Below are 10,452 nucleotides of genomic sequence, written 5' to 3'. Positions count from 1 at the left end.
ACTATGAACTCACATACCTAGTAGGATCACCCCCGAGATATCCACGACGGAACTTGCTTGATCTCCTCTTTCTCCTCTTCTTCTCCTCTTCTTCTCTTCTTCTTCTCTTCTTCACTCAAAACCCTCACTCACACTCTTTTAAAATGGGACAAACTGATCTAAAAATCAGTCCAACACTTTAATATAACCAAAAGAATTGATTAGGGAAAAGACTAAAATGCCCTTAAAATTCGGACTAAACTGCCCTGTGCGGCTGTGCCAACAGCCCAACTTCCAAAGAGCATAACTCACTCATATGAACTCGGAATCGAGCAAACTCAGTGGCGTTGGAAAGATCATTCCAATATCTTTCCAGACATAATTGGAAATTCGCCTAACTCATTCTGAGCTAGGAGTTATGACTGTTTGAAATTGACAAAAAAACTCATTTTTTTTCCATACTTGACTAAATTTTCAGATTCTGACTTCTTCAAAAAAAATGACTAATTCCAATTATAAACTTCTTCATAGTTATTTCAAATTGCACGATGTTACAAACTCTAAATAGTATCCAAGAGAAGATTGACTTTCAGTATTCCATCTAGGAAATGATCTTTTGTAGGAAACTATGAAGAAAATGTTGTGTTGCTTTGACTTTGATTTTGAGGAAGATGCGGAAAGTATAATTGGCATGGAGAATGTTCGGACCAGTGAAAGAACCCCTTCTCGTAGTTTTCCATCAATTGATGAGGAAATAGTTGGTTTTGAAGAAGATGCGGAAAATATAATTCAGAAATTGACTGGACGTACTGAGGAACTAGACGTTGTCTCGATTGTTGGAATGCCTGGACTAGGCAAAACAACTTTGGCTAAAAAAGTTTTCACTCATCCAAGCATGGATAAACACTTTGACGTTCAAGCATGGTGTTCTATTTCAAAAGAACACAATTTGAGGAAGGTGTGCTCTGAGATTCTTAAACAAGTTTTAGGCAGTGTGGATGGTATCCGAAACGAAGACATGCCAAACGAGTTGCGCAAGAGTCTAATGCACAAGAGATACCTCATCATATTAGATGATATATAGGAAGTTAAGGCATGGGAAGAGTTGCGGTTATCTTTCCCCCGTGATAAAAATGGAAGCAGAATAGTGGTAACAACTCGAGATGAAGAAGTGGCCAGGCAGCTTAAGCACCACAGTGATCCATATTTTCTTCGATTTCTCACGGTTGATGAGAGCTGGGACTTACTTCAGAAGAAAGTATTTCAAGGAGAGACTTGTCCCCCAAAGCTACTCAGAACAGGATTACGAGTTGCTGAAAGCTGCAAGGGATTACCTCTTGTGATCGTTTTGATTGCTGGAATTATTGCAAAGAAAAGGATAGCCTCTGTATGGCTTGAGATCGCAAAAGATTTAAGGTCTCATGTTTTAGAAGAGCAAAACACGAAGATAATAGAATCAAGTTTCGATTATTTGGAAAACCATTTAAAGTTTTGCCTTCTTTACATGGGATTGTTTCCAGAAGACTACAAATTTCCAGTGTCCGATTTGCTTAAGTTGTGGATAGCTGAAAATTTTGTAGATAACATGGGCTTAGAGAACCTGGAGGAAGCATCTAAAATTTGCTTGAATGATCTAGTGAACAAAAGCCTAGTAATAGTTTCTGGAAGGAGAGAGGATAATGGTGAGATAGAGTACTGCACTGTTCATGATGTAGTGCATGAGTTTTGCTTGAGGAAAGTTACAGAAGAAAAGTTCATGCGGCACCAACTTACAAAGAGACCTCAGTCACGCAAGTATATCTGTAACTATCTTGTTGAACATTTGTTGCAGTATGAAAAGTTATTGGGTAAGTTTCCAATGTTGGCAGGCTTGAAGGAAGGGGGGTTTGTTGATCAATGTAATGCTAGGTCTCGTGAGTTCATTGATAATCCACATCCCTCTCCGTGTGAATGGATACTTGTTTTCCGTGTACTTGAGAACTTGAGATTTATTCAGGTATTGAATTTGTTGGATGTCAACTTGGAAAGACGTTCTTGGGTTACGGCAGTGCAAGTAGTAACTCTCTTGAGGTATCTTGCAATTCGTACCCAAGAATTTGATTTCCAGTGGGTATCACACCTACACGATCTACAAACTTTGCAGGTGGTGCAAAATGATGATCAACTTTTGGGGTACTTTGAAACATCACCTTCTATTTGGAAAATGCAGAAGCTAAGACATGTGGATATACAGGATTTTTCCTTCAAATGGGAAGACAATGATCGAGCACTTTTCGAAGAATCTTCAGAAACTGTGTTACCAAACTTGAAGACTTTTGGAAAGTGTCGTATATACTTGGTTGATAAGACTCCGGAGTTCTGGTGGAGATTTCCAAATATTGAACAGCTCAAGCTCCACTTTATTGAACCAGGTTATGAAGTTGATATGCCGAATCTTGAAGAACTCCCACTTCTATCTCTCGAACTGTGTTTCTCACGTGCGATTTCAGGCTACAAATCCATAGGACGGGCCAGCTGTGTTGTCTTCCCTTCAAATCTAAGGGATTTGTCCCTTGATAGACTTTGCATAACTGAAAAAGCTGTTTCACAACTTGCAAGACTGCGAAACCTTGAGAGTCTCAAACTACGTGAAGTATACTTCAAGTCTGAAGATAGACATGGGCAGCCTGGATATAGCATATGTTGGGATGTCAGTGATTACGTGTTTCGAGCACTCAAATACTTGAACTTACAGAATGTTCTCATGACAGAATGGTGCTCCTCAGAAGAATCTTTCCCCGTGCTTGAGCAACTAATTATAAACAATTGCATAATTCAGTGCGGTCAGATCCCTTGTAGCTTTGCGGATATCCCAACACTGAAGTTGATTAAATTGATTCGCTGCAATAAGTATCTTAAGCTTTCAGCTCTCGATATTAAAAAAGAAGTGGAAGAGATTGCAGGATGTGATTGTCTCCAAGTCCTTAGCCAGAACGAATATTTCGATTATGGTAAGTGCAAAATCATTCATTCATTCATGTAACATTATGTGCACTGTGTTATATGTATATAATTAAGATAAACTTCATGAAAGCAAAATCATTCATTCATTTAACATTTCTCAAATAGTTTATTTTTCCAATGTCTCAGTTATGAATGTAGATTTTGCAACAGACTGCTTCGGTGCTTGGGATCGACAAGACAACCATAGAGTGGCTGGATAAGTTTTCTCAAGGGTCAGTTCATTGTGTTTCTTTTGGTTCCCATAACACAATTTCTGCTTCTCAAATGAAGGCATAAGGTTTAGGATTGGAAGATAGTGAAAAACCACTCATTTTGGCTTTAATAATAAATGTGGAGATGAGCTCATTTCTGATAAATGGCTGCTAGATGAGTATCAAGAAGGAATTGAAAAAAGAAACCGGAGGGCTGTTAGTTCATACACGGGCACCTCGGTTGGAAATTTATGTCATAGTTCAATAAGAGCATTTTCACCCTTGTATTATTATTTTTCAAACCTATTTTGAAAAACGTTTTTCTTGAGCCAAGAGTCTATGTAGAACAATCAGGTCTGTGCACACCCCCACCCTCCCCTCATTCTACTGGCGCGGGATCACATTGGGTATGTTTTTTGTTGTTATTGTAGCTCAATAATATAGGGGAATTTTTAGCCATGGATGATTTTGTATCTGAACTTTTTATCTAAGAGAATTGTAGCAACATATATAAGTTGTTGATTTTGTTAGTACTGCAGGTAAGATTATGCATATTGTTTCTTGTTTAGCCAATGATTATGTTACTCCTTTATGATTTATTTTGCTAGATCTCAAATGAGTAGTGATCATTTATCTTTTAATTCCCTTCATTGGAAAATTACATTATATATAATATAATAATTAAGGTTAAACTTTTTCCGGTATGTATGATAGATGTTGAACCCTTGATGAAATTCTGCCTCCGCCATTAGCAGCAGAATTCTGAGTTGAAGTTATTCAAAAAAAAAAAGAAGGAACAGAACTGGCGAGAACTTATGTTGTTTGAATTCTCAATATTGTTGTAGCATGTATGTTGCTAAGGGGAAACATGCAAGATGCTATAGATATACAATCATCACTTGAGTCGAGCATCTTTTAGAAACAATTTTTCTGTCTCCACGGAGTAGGGATAAAGTTTGCCAACACTTTACCTTTTCTGTGAGATTATACTCTGTATGTGTATGTGTATGTTATTACTAGTTCTTTGCACGTGTATATTACACATTTGAGTTATTACTTAAGTTATTAAAAAAGATAAATTACTAAAATTTTATCGGGTACATATTCAAAATGTTTAAATGGATTTATAAGACAAATATTTGAACTATTTAAACTTTTTATTAGTTTATTAAGAATAGAATATTTTTAAAAATATTTATAAAAATTTTAACGATGTAACACATAATTATATTGAAAATTGCTCAAAGTGGTAATAATGAGATGACTTATTTAGTATATAAATCTTTATATGTTGGTGTATATTGTATCCTACTATTTAAATTACTTTTATCATGATTAAAACTATTGTCGCCAATGTGACTAAGGGTTAACAATGCATTTTAAAATATATCTTGATTGCACATAACCCATCATATATGCATACGATGCCAACAATAACATTTACAGAAAACAAAATGATAAATCCTTCTTACAAATTTTTATCAGATCCTAATAATCGTGATTGAACCTTGAAAATCCCTATTAAATGTATGTGTTTGCGTGTTAATGACAATATAATTTATATATTCTTATTATAAAGCTCTAGATCTTCTTAAAATGAGAATTTAGAATCAAAACACAAGGATAAGGACAAGGGAATGAATGTAGTCACGATTGTAATAGGGTGTACACCAATTTATCCGAAGAGTAAAGTTTGTATGGACTAACAGATGTTCTTGGCATACTCCTATTAAAATCTGCATTGTATATAAAATTTCTCGAATGAAGTTCATATTTTTCCTCATTGTACACGAAACTTCAGATGTTGTCCAAAAGAAAATTACAATATAATTAAAGTGTCAATTACAATAAATAGCAAAAGAAAATAGATATAATTATTGTATTACACAAATCTAAAAAAGTTAGTCTAGATGATGGTATCGACAAAACACTCAAAGTAGATAACGTCGTCCTATTACAATTTACAGTATGTAAGAACGAAAAAAATAATATCTCTTCCTAAATAAAGAATGAAAATTAGCCAAACTATTACTGCATATTCTGTCTAAATGATGAAACTAACTGTACCATTTTGTAAAATAATTGGATGGATAGTTGTCATTTACCTTCGAGTAATTTGGCTGTCATATGAAATTTAGTTTTTGAACTTCCTTTATCCATTTGAGGAAAAGGAGTGGTAGTTATACTATTTTATAGTAGTTCAATTGGAGAAGTCTAAAGGTTAGACTAATTTTAAATGTCCTACATTCATTTACAATGAATGTGGTGTGCATTGAATTTCATCTCTTAGAATTTTTCGTGCTTTGAAAAAAATATAAAAATATTTTGAGTGAAGTACGGTCATTGTCATTCACGTAAAAAATATTGCAGATGTTGATTAAATTGAGGAGATGCACGAAGTCACTTGAGGATTCAGCTCTGAACATTAAAGAAGAAGTAGAAGACATCGCAGGATGTGAAAGTCTCCAAGTTCTGTCTTATTTGATTTAGTGATAATGGTGTAAAAACACAGTTGAAATATTTATCTTTTTTTGAGTTTTCTATTTGAACTATCAAGTGTTTGTATTTTCTATTTGAACTATTACGAACTATTTATTGAAACATGCTTCGAAATTAATGAGTCAGCTTTCACGTGGACGAAATCTTATGAGCAAATTAAGTTGTTATATATCTTTTGAAGATTGTATTCAAACACTTGGTCTAGTTATCTTCGATATATATTCAATCGATTATTTTGTAAGAATTTCCAACTGGAGTCAAAGAATAGACTCAAAATTACACTCCCTCACTTCCAATCTATTTGTTTTGATATATTTTTTTTTAGTTTGCTTAAAAAAGATATTTTTTTCCCCACAATTTTTTAATATTACAAAATTAAAGAATACGTTAAAACTCACACATAGTGAATTTGGCATACAATCGCTGGAAAGAGCCCGCCTTTGTTGAAAGTTCAAAGTATATTCTTCCTTCATTCAACTTGCTTGTTTTTTGTTTTTTTTCAATAAACTGTGAATATTTAACTTGCTTGTTGCCTGCTCTTTCCTAGTGACCTCTCATATGTGCACCAAACAAAGATTCTTTTTCTTCTTCAATTTGAGCTTCAGATCTGAAATTGCCTTTGTTATTTTTGTGGACATAAATTCAAATTTATTCGAACCTCAATAAACATAGAGGAATTAGCTCTACAGTACTACGTACCTCTGGTTTTCTTTCTCATTTCAATGTAAGTTTCAAATTTCTTCCTATTCTTACTGCTCCAATTGAGAATCTGCCTTCTTTTATTTTTGAAATTCTGACAAAAGTTACACATTTATGAAATTTTGGGGAATTACTTGAAAATTATGGAACATACAATAGCTCTTTAATTAATGTGTCTATATATAGCTTATATGTCTTTGTATCTACTATCTCTCTATATCCAAAAAAGAAAAAAACAAGTCTTTACCCATTTTGCATGTGGAGACTTGATATATAGTGAAGGTGATATTCGATCTCACGATCTTTTTTATGGGCCAAATAAGTGAATTTTTTTTTTAATATAGTGACGGTAAGATTCAATTTCAAGATCTTTGATTACTTTGATATTATGTCGAAATATGTGAACATCACACTTTCGTTAATTAATTTTATTCTCAACAACTTCTTCACATATTTACTTGTTCTTGAGCCGAGAATCTAGCGAAAACAAACTTCCTGTTAATTTTTTGTAAATTTAAGGGACCACAATTGTTAAGTGCATACTTAAAAGAAATTATTTTGAACCTTCAAACATAACGATCATGTTTGCTAACTTGTGACAAATTACTTAAATGATCAAAACTAGGGGTGGGCTTGATATGACATATATCCAATTATTATATTATATCGAAAATTTTAATACCGTGATTTCAGTATTATGATATTTGATATGGTAGATGGTATACATTTTTTTTTAAATATCTGGTATGGTATTTGGTATTTAAAAAATAATATACCGAAATATCAAATACCACATCGAAGTATAAATATATTATTAAAATACTAACAAATATGCAATCTAGTATTTGTATAAACTAAATGTTTAGAAGTTGAAACTTTGACTACTCTATTTTGATTGAAATGTATTTGAAATGTAATTGATTAGCAAAATGGGTTATTTTGAATATATATTTTTACATGTGTAATGTGTTAGTATGATACAATTAAGATCTTTTTTTAATTATCAAAGTCGTAATACTCTATTATACGAGTATATATTAGTCGAAGTTGAACAAACTACCGAAATCGAACTTTAGAATATCGAACCATACTAAATTAAATTGATATGAAAATGATTAAATATTTTTAAAATCGAAAATCGAAATTACAGTAACAAAACATTGAAATATCGTACCATACCATAGGATGGCCACCCTCAAAACTATTAATTAGTGCATACTTAACGGACTATTTTAAGCTTACCCTTAAATATAAGGGACCATTTTTGTCTTTTTCTCACTCCCACTACAACTATTAATTACTATATTATCCCTCCTTCATTCACCATATGCTTTCATATTCCAAATCCTTTTAATTAAGTTATAAGAAGCTGCAGCTTCTCTCTCATAATTGAAGGTCAGATTTCATCTTAGGTTCCTGTTTTTTTTTTATGTATATATATATTTTGTCTATATTTATCATAAGTTAACATTTTTATGTCTTATTTGAGAAGATCATGTAGTTTATGTTCTGAACTTCTGATTATGAATTTTTTTTTTCTTTCCAAAAATGTCACACCAGATATAGCAAGGTAACTTGGATTTTATCCATATTTTTTGGCTATATAAACTTAACTGTACTAAGAGTAAGTAGCTAGCTATGATGCTCGGACTCTGGAGAAACCCTGTGGGATCCTTAAAAATATACTCCCTCCATCTCATTTTATGTGTCACCGTTTGACTTGACAAAGTATTTAAGAGAAAAATGAAGACTTTTGAAACTTGAGGTCTTAAATAATCTTTAGATATTTGTGTGGTTGTAAATTATTTAGTAGGTAAAAGAGAAATTTTAAAGTTAAATTGTTTCTAGTAGTAGTAGTAAGGTGACATTCTTTGTTAGATGAACTAAAAAGAAAAGGTTGCCACATACAATGAGATGGAGGGAGTACTATATCTGAAGGATCTGACATGCACCCGTTCAATATTTTTGTTGGTAAGTAGTTTGAGGAAAGTGGTTTCAAGAATAGGAAAGCTTAAAAATGGAGTGTGTTAATACAAAGAGAGTTAAAATTTGCTAAAAGACTATAACTTTGAGGTCACGAAAAAGTGATATTTTAGGTGTTTTATTTTTACTATTAACTCTAAATAGTATCCAAGAGAAGATTGGCTTTCAGTATTCCCTCTAGGAAATGATCTTTTCTAGGAAACTATGAATATAATCTTTAAATCCCTAAAGCTAGTAGATTGTTGAATTTTGACTTGTTTGGCAATCTAAATAATTCTAAGCGATTGTGCAATCAGTTGTAACATAGTTATATTTACTCCTAACTGCAGTAATTGGCATGGAGAACGTTCTGAGCAGTGAAAGAACCCCTTCTCGTAGTTTTCCATCAATTGATGAGGAAATAGTTGGTTTTGAGGAAGATGCGGAAAATATAATTGGCATGGAGAACGTTCTGAGCAGTGAAAGAACCCATTCTCCTAATTTTCCATCAACTGATGAGTTAATATTTGGTTTTGAGTTAGATGCGGAAAGTATAATTGGCATGGAGAACGTTCTGAGCAGTGAAAGAACCCATTCTCCTAATTTTCCATCAGCTGATGAGTTAATATTTGGTTTTGAGTTAGATGCGGAAAGTATAATTGGCATGGAGAACGTTCTGAGCAGTGAAAGAACCTCTTTTCGTAGTTTTCCATCAATTGATAAGTTAAAACTTGATTTTGAGGAAGATGCGGAAAGTATAATTGGCATGGAGAACGTTCTGAGCAGTGAAAGAACCCCTTCTCGTAGTTTTCCATCAATTGATGAGGAAATAGTTGGTTTTGAGGAAGATGCGGAAAGTATAATTGGCATGGAGAACGTTCTGAGCAGTGAAAGAACCCCTTCTCGTAGTTTTCCATCAATTGATGAGGAAATAGTTGGTTTTGAGGAAGATGCGGAAAGTATAATACAGAAATTGACTGGATGTACCGAGGAACTAGACGTTGTCTCGATTGTTGGAATGCCTGGACTAGGCAAAACAACTTTGGCCAAAAAGGTGTTCACTCATCCAAGCGTGGATAAACACTTTGACGTTCAAGCATGGTGTTCTATTTCAAAAGAATATAATTTGAGGAAGATGTGCTCTGAGATTCTTAAACAAGTTTTAGGCAGTGTGGATGGTATACGAAATGAAGACATGCCTGACAAGTTGCGCAAGAGTCTAATGAACAAGAGATACCTCATTGTTTTAGATGATATATGGGAAGTTGAGGCTATTGAGATAAACATGTGGTTATCTATTTGTTAGTATCTTAAGTTTAAATTTTGAATTAGTTTGAATAAGTCAACTAATCTTTTAGATAAGATTAAGTTGTTAGATTAGTTGCTTAAAGCTAGTAGAGTTGGTTCCTTCAATTTAGTCAAGTTAGTTGCATTTACTTGTATTTAAGCAGATGTAAGCAATGAATAAAATCATTCAAGTTTGCTTTAATTCTCAAACTCTTCAAGGTCAACCCTTGTGGTTGGCAAATACTAGCTAGGGAGCGGATTCAAAAGGCATCACTGACTTTTCCTGCAAGTTGTGTTGTGAGATTCAGGTTGTTCCCCACCAGAGGTGACAACACACTTGGAGAGGAAAAGGCAATATTAGTGGAAAGCTTGTTCCCTATAGATTTTGGGAGACTCATTGATAAGAAAATAAGGCATAGGGTTAGGAGGAAGAACACTACTTCACTACCATTCCTATATATGGTTGGTGACGAGTCTATGCAAAAGGGTGGGTTGAGGTGCCTATTTTAGAGGGCATTGATGTGGTTACTAAAAATTTTGATATTAAAAAGATGCGGTATGAGTCAAGGCTTGAAATGTGGGTCGCTATAAGGGCGCGCGACACAGCCCTAAGCTTTGAGGAGCTATTCCAGAAACTCACTGACCATGAACTCTTTCTCAAACATCAAGATATTGACAGGTCGTCCTCCATCATCACGGCTGCAGTTGCACAAAGAACCAACTTTCAGCCCCAACATCAGAGAAATAATCGTCGCTTCCCAAATCAATCTTCAAGACCACAAGTTCCACGACAGGTGTTATACCCCATTTTAATCGGGTCAAAATAGTGTAC

The 10,452-nt window shown here is 33.8% G+C and overlaps 1 pseudogene; it reads left to right on the top strand.

Moving 5' to 3' along the window:
- Positions 1 to 213: 213 nt before the first annotated feature.
- Positions 214 to 3,661, top strand: LOC102587264 (putative late blight resistance protein homolog R1A-3; annotated as a pseudogene).
- The last annotated feature ends 6,791 nt before the right edge of the window (positions 3,662 to 10,452 follow it).

This window comes from Solanum tuberosum, unplaced genomic scaffold, assembly GCF_000226075.1.
Source record: "Solanum tuberosum cultivar DM 1-3 516 R44 unplaced genomic scaffold, SolTub_3.0 scf00651, whole genome shotgun sequence".
Taxonomy (NCBI): domain Eukaryota; kingdom Viridiplantae; phylum Streptophyta; class Magnoliopsida; order Solanales; family Solanaceae; genus Solanum; species Solanum tuberosum.
The sequence above is the reverse complement of the archived record's forward strand: the minus strand, read 5'-3'. Positions and strand labels throughout refer to the sequence as shown.